General features: G+C 44.3%; 1 long non-coding RNA gene across 2 annotated transcripts; it reads right to left on the bottom strand.

The window, feature by feature from the left end:
* Positions 1–1,655: 1,655 nt before the first annotated feature.
* LOC116089349 lies at positions 1,656–19,960 on the bottom strand. Of its 2 annotated transcripts, none has more exons than XR_004118300.1 (4): positions 19,915–19,960; positions 7,261–7,408; positions 6,326–6,489; positions 1,656–1,689 (listed from the first exon to the last, which is right to left on the bottom strand). It is a non-coding gene; the product is annotated as an uncharacterized LOC116089349 (long non-coding RNA). The 2 variants fall into 2 exon arrangements; XR_004118301.1 differs by lacking the exon at positions 19,915–19,960 and adding an exon at positions 8,065–8,091.
* Positions 19,961–20,474: the final 514 nt, after the last annotated feature.

The raw sequence follows: 20,474 nt of genomic DNA, 5'->3' as shown, positions 1-20,474 counted from the left end.
TCCAAGCCAGGGTTTGGCTAAGATGTTGGAACATTGGTAAAGGTCAGAGAGCAATGTCCAATTTTGTCCAGCTATAATAAATCATATCTTGGTGGGCACCTAGCACACGAGTTCGCAAGGACATATCCGAACTAACTCTGAGTTAGGGAATGCCAAGGAGAAGATGCAGGAGGCTGGCTTCCATGAAGCTTTTGCCTCATAAACCACTGTCACGCAAAGTGTGCGTGGCACATAGGTCATACAAGATATGATACACCCTAAGCATCTTTCTACATACTTCTCTATGTGAGTGACAACTGTACTGTGTCCTCAGGCATGAATAAATTAAAAGGAAAGTTTTTCCAGAATGTTTCTCATGTAATACATAGTGTACTTTTTTTTTCTCTAGGGTTCAACAATACATGGTTTATTCGCTATTAGTACACAAGACGTTTTATGACATTGTTTCTGCATGTGCACTTGTACTTTGCCCATAGCCACACCCTCCATTTCCCTGCCTCACTCCCCCCACCTCATGTCTTTCCAGTCCTCTTCCTGCCTACAAATGGTCCCCTGTCTGGCCTTCATGCCATGTATATGAGTTCTGCACATAAGAGAAAATATGTATGTCTTTCTTACTGCCTCCTATTCTCCACTGTGCCCGTTCAGTCCCCTCCTTCCCTGAAAGGCTGTCTTCATGTTATATCTAGATTTGATGTAAATTCAGCATATGAAAGTATACCTCTGATGTCTGTTTTTGTGCCTTTCGTTTGTTTCACTTAATCATTTATTCACTTAATCACTTTGATTATTTTCATCCATTTTCTTGCAAATGTATTATTTTATTAGTGCGTGTGTATGTCTGTGTGTGTGTATGTGCGCGGTGTGGGCCTGTTTGTCTGTGTGTGCATCAGGCTGTCAGATCCCCTGGAGCTGGAGTGCAGGTGGGAAGCCCCCTGGTATGCTTGCTGGGGACTGTTTCTAGGTCCTCTACAAGAGAAGCAAGAGCTATGTCTCTAGCCTTGGTGCTCAACAGTATTTTTGAAGGGGAAAAGGAGAGAGAAGAGAAATAAGACAGGAATAAGGAGAGAAGTGGAACACCTGACAGTATCTCCATTTTTCCCTTATGTTACAAATTAACTAAGAGCCTAGCAACCAAAGGGAGCAAAGAAAATGGTGTCATCCTTGATGTGTTAGAATGGCGGGTCGCATCAGAACATACCACACACTAGGCCCAAGCAGTTCCACGTGTAAGAGGTTTAATTGAGAGGGAGAGAGGGGGAAGTAGTGAGGAAAGAGAGGAGGGAGAGAGAGAGAGCAAGATGGAGGAATGTTCCCCGTATATATATGGGTTCTGACGTAATGGCTGCAGGTAAAGGTGGGAGGTGAGCCCAATGGATTCTGGGAATATGGTGGCTGTTGCCCTGGCAACAGGTCTGTGAGACCCGCCCATGCATGGCCACAGGCTTTGAATGCCCTGATGCTAACATACCTCCCTTTTTGATATTATAAAGAGCAGGAAAGAAAAAGGGAAGGGGAAGCCGGTGGTGAAAAGGAAACGAGGGCATCGTATCTCTTAAGCTACTTCCTGCTTTCTAGGGGCGTTGTCAATGGGGGTAGCTGGCTTTCACCATCGGGATCCACTTGGTGAATGTTCACATCAGGTTCCTCTGTGGACAGTGGCTCATCTGTGGGCAGCGGCTGGTAATCCTGTAACAGGAGGAACAGGCAAAGATCACCTTCTTTAGCTGTCAGGATATCTAGTCTCCATCTGTTCTGAAGCACCACAGCTGCCAAAGAATCGATCTGTTTCTGGATAGTAAGCACAGTATCAGACATTTTTTGAAAATCGCTTTGAAACTGAGAAGTGGATGTATTATATTGGATCATGGAAGTTGTTATCCCTGCAACTCCAGTACCAACACCTATGGCTATTCCTGTAGCAACCAAGAGTGGCACAACTTGAACTGCCCTCTTATGCTGGGCAGCTATCATATCTACAATTGGGCTTGACAGGGGCTCATTTCCCTGGATTACTCCCAGTTCAGGGAAAAGAAGTACTAATGTGCAAACTCCTGACCAGCTAGCAGGTAGGCGATGATATGCCTGAGTGCCACAAAGAATTGACCTGTTTTGGATTGTAGGGCATTGTGGCAGAGATGATATATCAAGGGTTATGGTTCTATTACAGTCTAGGGAGCTTAGCATTCCCACTGAATGAGTCCCAGAGGCCTTAAAACAGGTTGCCACACCAAAGAGAGGGACAGAGGTAAGGTATGGTGACACTGGAGCCAGGGCAACTGACAAAGAGTGAGGTAATGTTACTTGGCAGTATCACCGGAGATGCTGTAAGTGACAATTGTGAGTTAGTTCCAGGGGGTACACATAGCAAGCAATCCTTAAAGCGTCCAGGTCTGGTGACATTAAGGAGTTAGTATGCTGCGGTCAAAGTCTGAAGTAAAAGGTAAAATGACAAGTTAGTGCCATTTATGAGGGGTGATGTCAAAGAGATAAGGACCTTAGAGGAGTGTTTGATAATCTCCCCTACTTTTTCAATATCCAGGGGTTGGGCAATTGGGACATATTTTCTCTGAATATGGATGGTACTTACTGGGGCCCCGTGCTGATTTTTATGATAGAGCTTACCAACAACTCCTGTCTCCCACCTGGAATCCCATGGGTCTTGTATGTAGAAAAAGAGTATCTTGCTATGTTGATAGAAGAAATGATTGATCTGTGATCCTAGCATATGTATTTGACAAGACCAATATGGGCAGCCCCCATATTCGTCTGGCCACTTTCTACAATAATCTTTTGTCTGGTCAAAGAGAAAGCAAGTATAGAGATCATAATATTTAGATGGGATTACAGATACCGGGATGATAGCAATTTGGATTGGTTCCTGGCATCTGGCTATGGAGCAGTTTCCTGACTCTATTTGGAAAGACTGTTTGTTATCTGTGGGGGTTTCTTGAACCTCGAATCTCCAGATATAAGGGCTACCCTGGATAGAAATGAACAGCAGGGGGAGGATGAGAAACCCTTGTCTAATCTAGTGAGGTCAAGCTCGGCTGCCAGAGTGGAGTCTCATTTTCTGGGATTGGGGACAAGGTGGGCAGTCTCATTGTCCTTTGGAGCTTAACAGAGCATGGTCCTGTTAAGATTGATGTGTACGAAGAAGAGTCATTTTTAGGTGGAGGAATGAAAGGTTTGAGGTGAGACAGATGGATGAGAGAATCCCTCGAGTTTAGTAGCTGTAGGGGTCACAAGAATTACTTTAAAAGGACCCTACCACTTGAGAGAGAGAGGTGAGGGCCAATGACCTGGAGGGGATAGAAGGACTTGATCTCTAATGTTGATAGGTAGTGGACAGGAGACAGTGTATGGCCGAGGTAGATGGTGGACAGCAAAGTTCCATAGGAGAGAACAGAGGTGGCAAAGTAATGGGGTAAGTAGATGATCTGAGAGGGGAGAGCATTTAGGTGAAAGGCCAGGAGTTAGGACTGGGCATCCATACATGAGTTCAAAGGGAGAGATGAGGAGAGGTCGCTTTGGGAGAGCTCGTAACCTAAATAGAGCCAGGGGTAGGAGTTTTACCCAATCAAGGTGAAGTTCCTGTGACAGCTTAACAAGAGTGGTTTTTAAAGACCGGTTAGTTCTTTCTACCTTACCAGAAGATTGAGGGTGGTAAGGAATGTAAAAACGCCAGGGGATGTCTAGGGCCTTGGATAGGATTTGAGAGACCTGGGAAGTAAATTCAGGACCATTGTCTGATTGGAGAGAGGCTGGGACACCAAACCAGGGGATGATCTCTCGGAGGAGATCAGAGACTGTCTGAGCCCTTTTGTTAGTAGTGGGAAATGCCTCTACCCACCCTGAGAAGGTGTCCACCAAGACCAGGAGGTACTTGACATGCCTGACAGTGGGCATGTGGATAAAGTCAAGTTGCCAGTCAGTTCCAGGAAGGGAACCTCTAGCCTGACGGGTAGGAAAAGGGGTGCTATGATACCTTGAGTTGGGGTCAGACTTTTGACAGATTTTGTAAGAAGCAGTGATAGATTTTTAAGAAGCTTAAGTCCTCAGGAGTAGTCTGTAGAGAGAGAGGGTATTGAGCTTGGGTAATATACTTGGTAGAGTCCAATAATTGGATGACAACAGGAGAATGGTGTTTAGCAACAGAGGGGTTCTGGACATCCCAGACTCGGGGATCTACATGAGAAGCTGATAAAGGAAATAACATGGTAGTGTTAGTAGATTGCCTGGCTAGGAGAAGGAGCAGAGGAACTGCTGGCGAGCCTAGGTTTAGGTGAATGTGGGGAGCAAAGGAAATAGAGGCTCCCAGCCTAGCTAGAAGGTCCCTTCCCAGTAAGGAGACAGGACATGTTGGCACTCCCAAAAAGGAATGGGTGAGAGGTACACCTCTAAAAATGCAACTAAGTGGTGGGGTCTGGAGAGGGAAGTAAGGTTGTCCTCCTACCCAGACAATAGGAAAACAAGAAGGAGAAGTAGGCCCCCAAAGCTCTGTCTGGATCGAGTAAGTGGCTCCAGTGTCCAAGAGGAAGGAGATGGGCCACTCAAGTACCAAAATATCTACCTGGGGCTCCCTGCTAGTGATGGCAATAGTTGGGTGAGGGGAGTTTGGGTCTCCTCAGTCGGCCATAGCCAAGCCTAGGAGATCAGTTGGAGGGTTATCTGGGAGTGATGTCCCCCTGTTCTGCATAACATGAGGGCAATCAACAGCCCAAGGTCCCTCTTGATGGCACCTAGGGCATGGCCCTCTTGGCTTGCAGAAGTTAAGGCAGGCTTTTGCCCAATGACCTTTCTTACCACATTGTAGCAGGTACCTGGTGATCACTGAGTCTTAGGAGACCATGAGTCCAGGGCAGTTGCTGGGGCTGGTTGGACAGCTTTTGCCAGCATATGGTATTTTTGTTTGCGGACTTTATCGTCTCTTCCATGGTACACTTTGAAGGCCAGCGCTAAGACTTCTGCCTATGGAGTTAGGGGTCCCCTCTCCAGTTTTTTTAAGTTTGGTTCTTATGTCGGGGTAGCTCTGGGAAAAGAAGTAGGTCATCAGAAGTTGCTTACCTTCTGGGGTTTCAGGTTTCAGATTGGTATGCTGCAATAAAGCCTTCGTAAGGCGTTCTAAAAAATGAGATGGATTCTCCTGCTTGTCCTGGATAACCTCTTGGGAGTTTTTCAAAATTTACTGGATTTAAGGCCACTTTTCTAAGACTGGCCAGAAGGCATGTAATGAACCTGTCCTGGCTAAAATACCACCTGCAGAATTGTAATTCCACCGGGCCTTATCTGGAAAGCTGGAGGTCCTCCCCTTGACTGATCCTATTAATTAATATGCTGGTGTCTGTGCGAGAATTACATCAGACTGGTAAATGGCAAACATGGAACTGAATGGGTAGGTGTAGACCTGAGCAGAGGCTAGCCCCACCTGATAGACCAGGTGGGGCACAGCTCACGTGGTAGAAGTTCGTGTGTCCCTTGGTGCATTGCTGGGGCTCTGGTTCTGGCTGAACTTTGTGGTGGTATCTTCAGCGAGCAGCGGCAGCTTCCGTGGTGAAAGCCTGAGATTGTTGTAGCCACCAGCTAAGGAGGCCGAGAACTCGCATACTCACCACAGCCAAGGTTGCTGGTGCTGGGACCAATCCACGTGGTCGTGACCTCTGCCCATCCTGCTGCAGGGTAGCAGAGCGGATGCTGGCTGACATGAACCACCAAATGATGGTGGGTGTCAGCACCAAATGATGTGTTAGAACAGCGGGTCACGTCAGAACATACCACACACTAGGCCCAAGCAATTCCACGTGTAAGAAGTTTAATTGAGAGGGAGAGAGGGGGTAGTGTCGCAGAAAGAGAGGAGGGGGAGAGAGAGAAAGATGGAGGAATGTTCCCCGTATATACATGGGTTCTGACGTAATGGCTGCAGGTAAAGGTGGGAGGTGAGCCCAATGAATTCTGGGAATATGGTGGCTGTTGCCCTGGCAACAGGTCTGTGAGATCCGCCCATGCATCGCCACCAGCTTTGGATGCCCTGATGCTAACAATCCTACTAGACGAGATTGTTTACAGTAGCGTAGAATATTCACCTGTATGTAATAAATGATGCTAACGCTTGTGCTATGGATGCTATGAGAAAGGTTACATTAAAAAATAAGAAAGTTAATATTCCTGGACTATACTTTTGTAGATTCAATGTTTTTGTGTTTTCCCAAAATTCACGTGTAAAAAACGCTAATGTCCAGTGTGATAGTACATGAAAGAGGGGCCTAGGAAAGGAGTGTGGGTTAGATGAGAGTATCAGGGCTCAGGGAGGTGTTAGCGCCCTTACCAGAGGCAAAACAGAGTTTGTGTTCTTTCCCTCTTCTTTTCTTTCTTTTTCTTCCACCCTTCTTTCCCTTTCTCTCCTGGTTTCCCTCTTCACTCCATCTCCCACTCCTCATTCTCTCCCTCTGCTTGCTCTCACATGTGAGATGAGAGGGAAGGAGCTGTCACCTAGAAAATGAATGAATCCTCATCAGTTCCTGACCATGCTAACAACCTGATTTTGGATATTTGACCTGTGTCTGTGAGAAAAATCCATCTCCATTGTTTAAGTCATCAATCTGTAGCATTTTGCAATGACCATTAGCACAATCAATCTGTCTCTCTCTCCCCCTACACACACACACACACACACACACACACACACACACATACATACACACACACACACACACACATACATACACACACACACACACACACACACACACACACACAAGAGTCCTTTGTAACTATATACGTTCTCTGTGAACTGTTCTGTCTACAGTTTTCCAGACCCTATTCCAGTCAGAATCATTAAGGGTTTCCTCTCCTCCCTAAACCAGTAACTGTAGATTTGTGTCTTTTATTTATGTGAGCTACTAATGAAAATGCTTTACATTGGCTTCCCCTAGGCTTTAAGTCCTTGGAATGTAAGTCTGGATCTCATTCATCTTAAAATATTTTGTTGTACCTAGCATCATTTCTACCAAGCCAAGCAGTTTGCCCATAAATATCTGTTGAATATAATGGAATCAACTCCCGAACACTTACCCAGACCCCAGATAAGACTCTCCAGCTAGACAGGAGAAGATTGACAGATCCCAACAGGGCCAGGATGCAGTTTTTACTCCTCTAAGATTTAGGAAGCTGCCTGCAGATTCCGCCAACCTTCCAAGCATCAAAAAATCAATGACAGCAAATAGTATTGTCAAAGGGCCAGGTCATGAGGGATGTACATACAGGAGTATCTGGTGAATGGTCCATGGCTGCAGCCTCACGAAAGCTCATCAAGGCCTCACTCATCTGGCCCCATGCACAGAAACAGGTCAGGCTCCAGCAAAGGGCGGCTGGTGGATTCTTGCCCTCACTCCTGGAGTGACGTCTGTGTCTGTCAATAAGTGAAGAAAGGATGAATTATCTCCATTCTGGGCTGCAAGGCCCAGAGAGGACCAAACAGACACTTGTCTGCAAGCAAGATAAGGGAAGATGAGGAACAGTGGGGTAAGAACAAATGACTGCCAGGCCAGAGTGCACAAATGAGCTGTGCTCCAACTGCGCAGAGGAGAATAGAGAATGCCTCGCCGCATGACGAATACATCATCATTTTAATCCTCACAGGCAGGGAGAAGTTTGCAGTTTTGAAATACAAGGTGAGGCTCCTACCATACGAGCCTTGCGGCGTACGTATTAGCAGGCTGGAGCTGGAAATTTGAGCTGAATTAGAAATTCAGAAGTACCCAAGTAGGTGTTCATAATGGGAAATGTCATATCATTCTTTCCGGTGCTTGCTCTGCCCACTGTACACCCCTCCCTCGGCCCCTGCCCCATCACCTCTTCACTCAGCCTCCATGGAGGGGCACCATTCCATACACCAAAGCAGCTTACATCTGAAGGTAGCAAAATAGATTAAAGTCTTGAGAAAGCTGCCTGGAACCCCGCAGTGAAAAGACAGAACGGAAGGGAGAGAAAAGACAGAGCAATAAGCAAAGTTAATTTAAGGCCCGAGAAAGGCAGCCGAGCAGTCTTGTGCAGAGATTATCTCACCCTGCAGCTGCCGTGATTCACTCTCTTTCATCACTGGCATAAACAGTCCATATCTCCAATTACAAGTGCCTGGGGAGCAGGCATTAGTATGCTGTGTACCGTCTGGAGAAAGGTGTAAGTCTGGTTTCTCCCGGCTTTAGAAGTCTCTAGGAGATATGTCCAGGAACAAAGGGAAAAGAAATGTAGAAAAGCCAAGCCTCTGTCGGCTGTCAGACCCTGTGTCAGAATGATGAGGTCAAGTGGTTGGGTCAGAATCAAAAGAGGAAGGAAGACAGGAGAGGCAAGAAGATGCAATTGGTCACTAGAGTAATTTCATTAAAGTGCTCCTCCGGGAATGGCCTGCTCACCAAGAGCTTTGGTCTAATTTTAGGAGGAGGCAAAGCAGTAATAATGCAGATGAGCATGTCAGTTGGGAGCCAAGTCCACAGGGATCAAGAATGAAAGGAGAAACTGTTGGATACCCTCTTCACTTTCCTCTCGTTTTAATTATCAGTTCTTTTTTTTTTTATCACCTTTCTGCCAGTTTAAAAGAGCAAGGACTTACACCCAGAACAGAACAATTCAGTGTATCCTATCTAAGAGTCTGTCTCAAACGAAGCTATGTGTCCCAGCTGCACACAGCTACCAAGTCTAAAAAGACTATAGGAACTTCATTTGTAAGGACACTCGGTTGAAAACTATAGGAAGGAAACATTAGAAATATAAGAACCTAGGTGGCTAATAACAAGGAACTAGTTAAATAAATCACAAAATATACGTTAGACTAACTTCTGTCAGCCAATGATTGGGTGCTGTTTCCTGAGTGGCTAATGTTTATCTATGGAGCAAAAGCTTCATGGGGGAGCTACTGTAGCTCAGGGGATGGAAAGATAACTTTCATCTGATAGGATGCAGCAACACGTTTGACCAGGATTAAGAAATCAGTCTTCTGGTATGCACTGGAGGTGTGTGCACCTACACTAACATATCAATATGGGCGGGGACCATGAAACAGTCTTAATTCTTCACTGAGATCTAAACCCCTGGCTATGACAAACCCTAGGAGACAGCGGACCACAAGAGTTTATTTTGGCAGCATCTATTTTTCTCTTCCCTTGCTAACGTGAGTCTCAATTGTTATGGTACATCTATGTTTCCTGCTTAATATAGCTTAAAAACAAAACAAAACAAAACAAAAACCTTTTCCAAGCTTTCTGGCATAAAAACTGGTTCTGACTAAGAAAAAGAAGAAATGAGTGGCACGGGCTAATAAGAAAACTAGGTAGAAGCCGGGCGGTGGTGGCGCACGCCTTTAATCCCAGCACTTGGGAGGCAGAGGCAGGTGGATCTCCGAGTTCGAGGCCAGCCTGGTCTACAAAGTGAGTTCCAGGACAGCCAGGGCTATAGAGAGAAACCCTGTCTCAAAAAACCAAAAAAAAAAAAAAAGAAAAGAAAACTAGGTAGAGAGGGAGAGGGAGTCCTCAGACACCTCTGGCTCCCATGCAAGGCTAAAGGGGATCTCCTTGTGCTTTGAGCTGGTGGGTGACACCAGAACCCGCATGCTGAGGACAACTGAACAGGGCACCTCTCAAGCACTCAGCTCCTACTTGGCACAAGGAGGCCGAGTAGCTATTCTTTAGCTTTTGTCTCATACTATGAGTTGTATGCAAAGGAAAAAGATTATGGAAAGAAAATGTCATTTGGGTTCTCTGTGGTTTAATCCACTAAGCTTCTAATGTTAATAAGAGGTGCTTATTAAAATCTCAGACAACCAAAATCATCTATCTTCCCCACCCTCATGCAAAACAAAAAAAAAGCCATATAAAGTAGGTTGGATAGTTATACACACCATATTCTCTCTTTTTCTCTCTATTGCTTTCTCTTTCTCTCTCTCTCTTTCTCTCTCTCTCTCTCTCTCTCTCTCTCTCTCTCTCTCTCTCTCTCTCTCACACACACACACACACACACACATACACATATACACACACACACTTAATTCATCTATGCTCACAGATGCTGGGAATCAAACCTAGGTCCTCTGTAAGAGCAGCCAGTGCTTTAAACTACAGAGCCTTCTCTCTAGCCCTTAAATTTCTGTTTCTAAGCCAATTTGTGCAGTCCTAGGAAACGAATACAATTGCTTCTTTCTCTATTTTATTTTCAAACATGGACTGTAATATCCCATGAGAAACTCTTAAACTAATACGAAAGGAACTAAATCCCATTCTGAGTCCTATGAGATATGTCAGAATTTAAGGCTTCCTGAAAAAAATCAGTTTAACCATAACCCTTTTGTGGAGGTGACCAAGAAAGAGAGATTCTTTCTGCAGCATTGTAGCTGTGCCTGGTACCAGAGGATGGCTCTGGACTGCCAAATGAAGGAGGTCAGTGGAGGCCATTACGTGAGGCAGGGCCGCATGACTTCAAAGTATAAGTAAATTTAACACAGGAACAAAATAGATGACTGGACTATAATATTTTGTATGCTGATAGCCCCTATTTGGCAAATGGTAAATCTGCATATACTTTTTAGAACACACCAGTACTTGAATGACCAACCACCACAAGTGTGATAGATAGGAAGGGAAGTTGTTTAGTAGGATTCTCCTTAACTTGCCCAGAGAATTGTGAGAATGAAACAATGTAAATAACAATAAGCCAAACTTGTTATAGCAAAGCAAATATACAATGTTTCTATTTGCCTAAGAGAAGAAACTAGATGGCAGGTACAGAAACAAAGAAAGAGAAAAATATGCGGTAAAGGTACCAGAAAAATCTCCTTTAACTAGAGAATACTTTGAGAATGTCCTGGCTAGTACCAGAAAAATCTCCTTTAACTAGAGAATATTTTGAGAATGTCCTGGCTAGTTTTATATCAACTTGACATGTGTTAAAGTCCTCTGAAAGGAGGGAACCTCAATTGAGAAAATGCTTCCACAAGACCTGGCTGTAAGGCATTTTCTTAATTAATGGTTGGTGGGTGAAGACACAGCCCATGGTGGGAAGTGCCAGCCCTGCTCTGGTGGTCCTGAGTTCTATAAGAAAGCAGGCTGAGCAAAGCCATGAAGAGCAGGCCAGTAAGTAACACCTCCATGGCTTCTGCCTAAAACCCTCCCTCCTGTCCTGCTTGACTTTCTTTGATGTCTTTACTTCCTTTCATGATGATGCCGAAGGGTAAGTTGAATAAACCCTTTCCTCCCAAAGTTTCTTTGGTCATGGTGTTTTATCACAGCAATAGAAACCCTAAGACACAAGGCAAATAATTTCAATGGAATTAACTATGAAATTTTGTGGAAGCCTCCAAATCAAGCACTGAACATACAATAAACCATAGTTTTCAGAACAATAGCAAGAGACCATCTTTTCTAAATAATTCTAGAAAGAGAACAAATGTTTCTTCCTTATCAGATCATTATTTGAGTTATGTAAAAATCATCTGTCTTCAAACGCATTTAGCCAGCCCCTAATCTAAGAAGCAGAATGGCAGCAGTTTTTCTAGCCTGCTTGACATAGGAAAGAAGTGCAACGTAAGAGTCGACTTGCATGCAAGCAGAGGACAACTCCTGAAGGTAAATGGTAGTGTGCTTGTGAGTCTAGTAGAATTCTTCAGAGAAGTTAGTCAAGACAAAAAAAAAACAGGAATGCCGGGCAGTGGTGGCACACGCCTTTAATCTCAGCACTTGGGAGGCAGAGGCAGGTGGATTTCTGAGTTCAAGCCCAGTCTGGTCTACAGAGTGAGCTCCAGGACAGCCAGGGCTATACAGAGAAACCCTGTCTCAAAAAACAAAAACAAAAACAAAAACAAAAAAAAAAAAAGGAAGACAGGAACTGTCCCAACTAGCTTGTATTACAAAGGCCATGTGTGTGAACAAGGAGATGTGTATGTTGTGTATGTTATGGCTAGAAAACCAAACAGCAGAAAGTGCCTGTTAAACGATGCCAAAGAAAATGCACTAAACAAAAATAAAAAGATTGAACAACTTCTTTCCTGCACCAAAAAGTCACACAAGGGCAACAGAGAAATCAGTGCTCTCTGGGCCCCACACCTTTGAAGACATCCACCAGCTCTGGACCATGGTGTTCCACCTCTTCTCCTGATGAGCAGCCTCTCCCCTTCTCACTGCTGTTTTTGATATTACTAGAGGTAGGCTCAGACTTTACAACCACCTTAGTGTAGCTGTTCTCTTTGCTGGGCTATATTCTACTCATAACTTTCACTATACTGATGGAAATTCTGATGTCAAGAAGCAGAAAGAACTCCCTGGTTGTGTAGAATAGGGTCCTCCAGCTCTTCAAGCTGCATCTAGAGGACTGGCCTCTCATCTAAAGGTTAGAGATGCTGTCAGTGGTAAATACACGGAGGCTCACACAACAGCAGAGTCTGCAGATGCTGGGTTTGAAGGCTTAGGGATATAAGCCTGATGTGGAGAAAATAAAGAAAATATAACCCAATACAAGCAAAAAGGGCAGGCAATAAGTGACTCTGCTCTCCCAGATTTAACATATTCATTTGCCAGTGTAAGCTCACTTAATGAAGACCTAGAGGCCATCTTGTATAACATGAAATATTTATGAGGGTGTTGTATATTACCAAAGGCTGAAACCAGAGAAGATCACAAGAAGAGAATACAGAAGAGGAACAATTAGCATCAATAATTTGTACTACTTCCAGATGGCCACAGCAAAGAATCCCTTTTACAAGTCAAACTGAAAGCTATGCAAATTGGTCAGGAAAACACATCACTAAAGATTCAAACTGGAGCCCATATCCCGAGGAAACTTTAAATAAGTCAGAAGCAAGTCCTTAGCTGGAAGTGAAGAACTACAATGGCATGCTTTGGCTTTCCCAGGCCTCAGTAACCAATGGACAGAGGAGACCCCCACACAACAATTAAAACCCTCCAAGTCCACTGCCTTATAGTCTCCTCGCATGCAGCCCTATCTGTAGGCTTCAGGAGCCTCTTACTTTTGGTTTCATCAGAGTACACATGTTCTATTTTGGGTTGGTTTTGGTTTTCCTTTCATCCAGCTTCTCTTTATTATATTTAGTATATGTTAATAGATACAAAAAGAAAAATAAAAAGAAGCAAAAACAAAACAAAAAAAAAACCACCTGAGTGTAGTGTGATTGCTGGCACTGGGGCCAGTATGAAGGAAGATGTGCCAGCTTCACATCTAGGGAGCCTTGGATTCTGTCCCATGCCATTCACTCACTCTGTGCCTAAAGCACCAGGCTGAACTCTGAAGGGACAGGAAATTCCCAAAACGTATGTGGGTTTGTTATCCAGCCTGCCAAGCAGTGTACATCATGTAGCTGAGCATCCCAGTTATGAAGTTCATCTTCACCATCTGCCTGCCTGTGGGTAATCTCTCCTTTAGACTCAGATGGAAGTCCACGGGCCAGAAAAGCAGGTCAGTATTTACAATAAGCACCGTGCTGTTTTCAACATCACGTCTCCTGTACATATGGACGTAGGGATAGAAGCCTTTGAAGAGGCCACACCCCCTTTCAGATGTTATTGTAGTAGGCCATGAATATCCTGCTAGCCTATGCAATATGTTCTTCACTTCCAGGATTCGAGCAGCGTTCATGGGACATCCAATAACTCAGTCAAAAAATACTTAGTAGAAACCTACTCTATGCTGTATAACAATAAAAGGATGATAAACAAAAGTAGGCATGGTATGTAATCTCACAGAACTTAAGAATCCAATGAAAAAGCCAGCTCTGTTCAAAGATGGATGCTGATTGAAGCCCATGCATACACGACGGCAATAAGAGCAATAAATAGCAATGGAGAAAGACACAACAGAGGACATCTTCCCATCATGGGATGTGAGAAGTGTCCCTGAGAAAGTAGCTACAACTAGATAAATAACAGGAGAAGACTCCCCCCCCCCCCCCCCCCCCCCCCCCCCGCTTCCTGCCTCCTACCTCCCCCAGCCTCTCCTGTCAGGTGCAAGACGAGTAGATCAAGATTAAAAGGTTGGAGAATGCTGGAGACACTGAAGGAGTTTAGGTAGAAAATGACTGAATCGCCATTACATGCCGATTCAGTTCACGTTAGTAAGTTCCAAGATCACTGTGTAAATAAAACAAATTACATTTTTATATCAAGAAGGTTCAAGTCTAATTGGAAAAGCACGAAATCTCACTTTGATGGGAATGTGATAATTATCCGTAAAGGACTTAGGAATCTCAGGCCAGAAGGCCAGGCATCACCTGCTAGCTCAGGGTCTCGGAGGTGGAGACATAGAAGGTGGGACCCAGAAGAACAAAGGGCATTGGCAAGGGCACAGAGGCCTGAAGTGGCATGACGTCCTCATAGGAACGCACACAGGAAGTAGACTTGGCAGATGAGACGGCTATGACCAGATGGAGGTCAAGAATGTGGCAGGAGATGAGTTGGGACAGGAGAAAACCTGCAGACCCCAAGAGGAGACACTGTTTATAATGCTACAGTGGAAACTTACCCAGAATGCAGCGACAAAAGAGCAGAGTGGAGAGTCAGCGCAGGGTTTCCTCGCTGTTCAGTTTGCTTTCTCTCCCTTTCTACCACAGAGGAACGAGGAGGTTCAAAACAAACCAAACGCAGCAATTGATCCTGACTCTGCTTTGCTGTCCCACATATTTATTTCCTGGTGGACTTTAGTGCATAAAATCCCAGGACGCTTATCAATGTACATTACATTTCCTCCCGTTTAGTAAGTCAGACTTTATTTGCTTTTGTTACATGGCTTTGTATTTTGCCGGGCAGCAAGCCATTCTGGCACCGAGGGGGGAAAAATAATGTTTTTCAGCAATTGTGTGGCCACATGTATAAAACAGATAGATGCTGTTTCGGGAACAGACTTTCTTTTAGAGCCGTGGTTTATTCGCTGAACGGCAAAAATGAAAAAGACATTGGGAAAATGACAGCTTTTACTATGAAGCGAGCGGAACATTTTTCAATCATTTTTCATATATTTTAGAATCATGTCAGATGTATTTAAAACATTTATCAGCATATGCTTGTGCTGTAAAGCTTAAAATATATTAAACTCCCATGACCCTACCATCCAATGAACATAATTTGATTTTCTCTGATTGCTAAAAGATTAAATGTATTTTTGCATTCATTGGTTAAACGTGTCCATACCATTTGTCCATTTTCTATTTTGTTTGTTTTCTCTCAGTTAGTGGGAGCTCTCTGTATATCCCAAACAGTAGATGTTTGATGATCGTATACATGACAGCTATTTCAACTAATTTGTTCTTTTTTTTTCACTTTCGTTGTGATGCTTTTGATAAAAAGATGTCACTGAATTTAATATAGTTTAATCAATAGTTTCTTATATGGTAAAAATATTGTTTGACAAAACCTTGCTACCTTTCAGCTAATGTATTTATGCATTTCAGCTCTGTCACCTACAGTGTGAGTAAGGGCCTCAGCTCCCCCTTTATCAGTGGCATCCCCCCAATGCTGCTTCCTGAGCAGGGCTTGGATTCCCCATTGAGCCGTGATGCCCTCTGTTGGACATGGCTGTGTGGCCTTTAGGAACTTATTAACTGTTGGTTTCCCTGTCTTGATTTTCTAATTTCACAAAAGTTAGATTCAATCTTCCAAACATCTTTGTGAATATGATTCAAGATAAGGTTGGGTGTTACCCAAGTGAGGTACCTACACAGACTTACAGAAGAGAAGGGAAATGGAAATCATTTGTTCCCAGCACCAATGGCAAAGGAAACAAGGCTTGGACAGGCGTTCGGCTTTACGGAAACCATATTCCCACGCAGCCAATAGTCTCTGCGGAAGAGTTTGAGGTGCCATGCCCTCATCCAGTTCACTTTCCGGGGAATATCCCTGCATGGTTGGGACGGTGAGTCTTCAAGCTAATGGTCTCTTGTGTCCCCAGCCTTTGGTCTTCCCCCACCCCAACAATGCTGTGGTTATCTGCTTCTGTTTTAAGATCAGATACGTGAAAGGACGACTTGTGTCTCACTGAAGCCCTGTCCAAGACTGTGGTTCCGGCGATGAGTGGCTCTGTTTGCTGCATTTCTGTCTGCTCTATATTACCGCTTGCCTTGTCTATCTACTGTGGCAACATACTGCCTCTATTGCACTTATAGAACAAACATTGATATTGATACAGTTTTCTTACCTATTCTCCACGAATGTTTTGGTTGTTCTTAGCACTTTGTTATTTTATCTCTATTATATAATCACTGGTGAGAACTGGAGTCAGAAATGGCTAGATAGTTTAGAACTAGAAGACCCTGAAAATGAAGAGGTTGGGTTTTGTTTGTTTGTTTTGTTTTTTGTTGTTTTTATTTGTTTCAACTGAAACCTGGAAATATCCTTATCAGAGGGCAAAGAGATGTCAGAAGTTCTTAAGCCAAATGGACAGGGATGTCAAAAGGAAGGTCTAGTTTTCCTATGAATGCCCCTTCTTGAGAACTAGAATGGGGATCTGCCTGAAGTTGGGAAGCTACCAGAAACCTTGTAACCGGGCCCGCTGGACTGACCCGTTCTCCCTCTTCAGTCATCAAGAAGCCCTATGAACTCTAAGATGAGGGCCTATGGCGGGGTCTCCACTCCTCAGGACTGCCTCTGCTCACAGGAGCTCTGACTTCCCTCTTCAGTGTACCTATGAGTCTATAACAAAACTTTGTTCTAAACTCAACCACCCATGGTCTGTAATTTGCATTTTTTTTTAATACCTAAGGCAAGAACTTGGAAGCTACCAACTAAGTGAAATACTGTGTCCACAGCCCCAAGTTCCAAGTTAAGGGGCACCTGAGAAACTCATTGAAGATTCTGATTTTACTAAGTTGCTACCTTGCCAAGTCCATTTGAAAGGTCATAATATTTATTAAATTGTCTCAAACGAAGCTAAACTTTTTTTAAAAAAAAATGACAATCTACATTTATTTACATTTTTGTAAAGATGGTATTTACTCCGTGTCACTATGTGTTTACGTGCCCATGTGTTTATATGTAGCATGTGCATGTAAGAGTCCACAGAGACCAGAAGAGGGCATCAGGTTCCCTGGAACTGGAGTTGGGAGCCTTCATGTGGGTGCTGGGAATCAAACCTGGGTGGGTTCTCTGCAAGAGCAGAAAGTGTTCTTGACTTCCAAGTTACGTCTCCCAGTTCTTGGATCTGCATTTTAGAAGAATAGGTTCAGCAATTTGTATGTATTAGTTTTGGTGGTATCAGAATAAAGAAAACAGGATCAGCTGAAAAAGACATGTAAGAAACCAGAGAGAAGTCACTAAGGATCAGGAGAAGAGTTTATAAAAGCATATAAAAGATACAAAGATGTGCTGATTTAGGGGTACCTCAGATTTTCTTCAGGCCCTCAAGCATCTATTCCTTAAGAAATGTCTAGGCAATCTCAGAGACTCTGAAATGAGTTTGACAGCCTGTTGAGGTCAGGTGAAGGGCTATTCACATGACCTGTGTTGCGGGGAAATATTGAAAACGAACCAGCAAGTTCCAACACTTCAGGCTGCTACTCTCAGCCCCAGCGGTCCAGCCAGCCTGTTCTTATCTCGTGGAGACCCTCTGGCCCGGAGCTCCTGAAATGTCTCCACCCAGCTCACTAAGTTCCCATAGGCGGGTTGCTACCATGCCAACCCCATGCTTCAAAACCCCCATGACCTTTGTGGTGCACCTCAGGGAAACTCACTCTTTGCTGCCGCACCTTTCTCTCTCTTGAACCCAGAAAAGCCGCAGCATGAAAGAAAACACAACACAAACTTAGTTCAGAAACAACGGAAACTCAAATCACTGGGCAGAACAACTAAAATCCTAACTTGTAAGCCTTATTAAATCTAAATCCTTCAGCGGTGAATCCTGATGGATCTGCCACTGAATCCAGGAGACACTCTTGGTTTCATCTTGTCATTGTAATTACATCTTGTCCTCACACTATCCCAGTCCAAAAAGATTCTAACTCTCTCCTGCTTTCTCTCTTCCCCTCTCCAACCTGGAAGTCCTGCCTATTCACCCAGTGATTCGTTAGGGGATTGGTTCACAAGAAGTCTCCTGAGTATGACTCACTCCTTGTCCGTAGCCCCTCCCAGGAGAGCAGAATTAGCATCGACATACAAACCAGCACCAGGCCATCCACCACAACCTGAGTTTAAAACTCTCAAGAAGAAATGAGCTATGTATAAGGATCTATGGGTCATCCATGGGTAAATAACTGTGGAATCCAGCATTGAAAAGTTCACCCACAGTTGGGAAGAAGCCTCAGAGAGAAGCATTTCTAGAACCCTCAGGAAAGGGAGCTGGCCAGAGAGATTGAGGAAAGTGCCCAGACCTAAGCAGATGGGAACCCAGGGAAGAAAATCCTTGTGAAGCCAAAAGAGGAGAGAGTGTAAGTGGGGAATTGTTAACAGTGTCAAATAATAAAGGGGCTGAAATACAACCACTGGCTTTAATAATGTGAAGTTAATTGCTGGAAATAATTTCACTGATGTTTGAGGGAAGGAAGATAAATTATTGTCAGTTGAGCAATATATGTCCAGCGGGGATGGAAATGGCAGATGTGAACTACAAAGCCATAGCTAGAGGGAGATGCAGAGTCAGAGGATTTAAAAAAAAATGCTTATCTGTTGAAGAGAACAACAGAATATAGAGAAGAGAAACCAGACGGCAGGCAGCTCAGGGTCGCTTTGAACCCGAGAAAAACTGTGGATGCCGGTGGTTGGAAGAATGGTTTCAGCTTTGGCTGAAGAAGGGGCAAGCGTGAACCGCCATGTTAGTGGTTTGGGAACTGGAGAGGGGTAAAGGGAGATATATTTTGTCATTTTGAGTTAATAGGAAGGCAAAGTTCTGTACTCGGAGCAAGAGAGGATGGAGCAGGAGAAAAGGAAAGATGACAGCCGGCGTTGAAAGGGCAGGAAGAGGCAGATGGCTAACTGCATGAAAATGCCTCCAGACAGTTGCCAAATCCAGCTTTAGGCTGGAAGGGTTTTCAAAAATATTGGGCGGTTTTCCCCAAGTAAAGCAGCCTCAAAAACGACTGTTCATTTTATTCTAAACTCCTTCCCCTGATTCTCATGGGTAAAGCGAAATTAACACCATGGTGGGTTCTTGCACCCAACTTTTATTACAAAATGAGATCGGGCAGTGGTGCGCAATAGACTCAAAAGGCAAAGGGGTCTGCATTAAATAAGAGAGTAGTCTTAACTCTTAACTGTTTGGGGCGACACCGAAGGCATTGACATGTGGCTATGAGCAACAATTATCATTTCAGTGATGTTAGGGACTTAGACAGGCCTCTGTTACTAAGGACAACTGAAAAGCACATGGGGAAAGCCGCTATCCTAAGACGAATTTGTACAGAATGGTGATTAACCAACTCCAGTCACCAGATCAGATACCCTGCTCTTTAAGAAACTTAATAAAACTGTAGGACTTATTGATTTTGCTTTTCCTCTAGGCAGAAATATGCCAAGAATATACACAGAGAAAATAAATAATCTTGAGCCTCTGTTTAAAAAAAAAAAAAGCGAGCAAATGTAGAGCTACAGCATCTCAAAGTGAATTCAGATGTAAGGCTGGTTCAGCATGCAGCTAACGTTATAAAGATTAATTTCCAAGTGCTCGTGTTAACAAAGATGAAACATCTATCATATGACCTGGGGGTTCTTTCTCTCTAAAATGTACCCAGGAGAAATGGAAACAGGGCAGCAGCTTATCACTTGATGTACGGAGAAGCCATCTGTGACGCAGAATCCATCAGGTACCCCACGGGAGATTCTTCTGGAGTGCTCTGGGGGAGTGGCTTGACACCCTGTTAATCACCGAGACTCTAACGGAACAGCTGTTATTAGAATATGTGAAGGCCTGGGAAAGAACACTCCAGAGAGTGCCTACCTGGATGCCCTGGGTGTGAGGTCTGCAGACATGTGCTGTGTGCTCTGGAAACAGCACTGATTGGCTGTGCGGCTCCGGAAACAGCACTGATTGGCTGTGCGGCTCTGGAGCCAGAACTGATTGGCTGTGCGGCTCTGGAAACAGTACTGATTGGCTATGCGACTCTGGAGACAGCACTGATTGGCTATGCGGCTCTGGAAGCAGCACTGATTGGCTGTGCGACTCTGGAACCAGTACTGATTGGCTACGCGGCTCTGGAAGCGGCACTGATTGGCTGTGCGGCTCCTGAGACAGCAGTGGTTGGCTGTGTGGCTCCGGAAACAGCACTGATTGAGCCAGTCCCAGTCACCCACCATGCAAATTCTAAGTGGTTTCTCCGTTGAGATCCACAGTGGAGCAGCTAGAAGAAGCCCTTCTGTGTTATCCATCCAGGACACTGGGAACTGAAATCTACAGTGGAAAATAGGGAAAATCGTCTAAGACAAGAAAATGAACTCACAAAATGAAAGGGTTTAAAAGAAGAAATCCCTTGGATCTTCAGTTATCCTCTCTTACCTTTT

Source organism: Mastomys coucha, unplaced genomic scaffold (assembly GCF_008632895.1).
Source record: "Mastomys coucha isolate ucsf_1 unplaced genomic scaffold, UCSF_Mcou_1 pScaffold14, whole genome shotgun sequence".
Lineage (NCBI taxonomy): Eukaryota > Metazoa > Chordata > Mammalia > Rodentia > Muridae > Mastomys > Mastomys coucha.
This window is presented reverse-complemented; position numbering and strand designations above follow the sequence as displayed.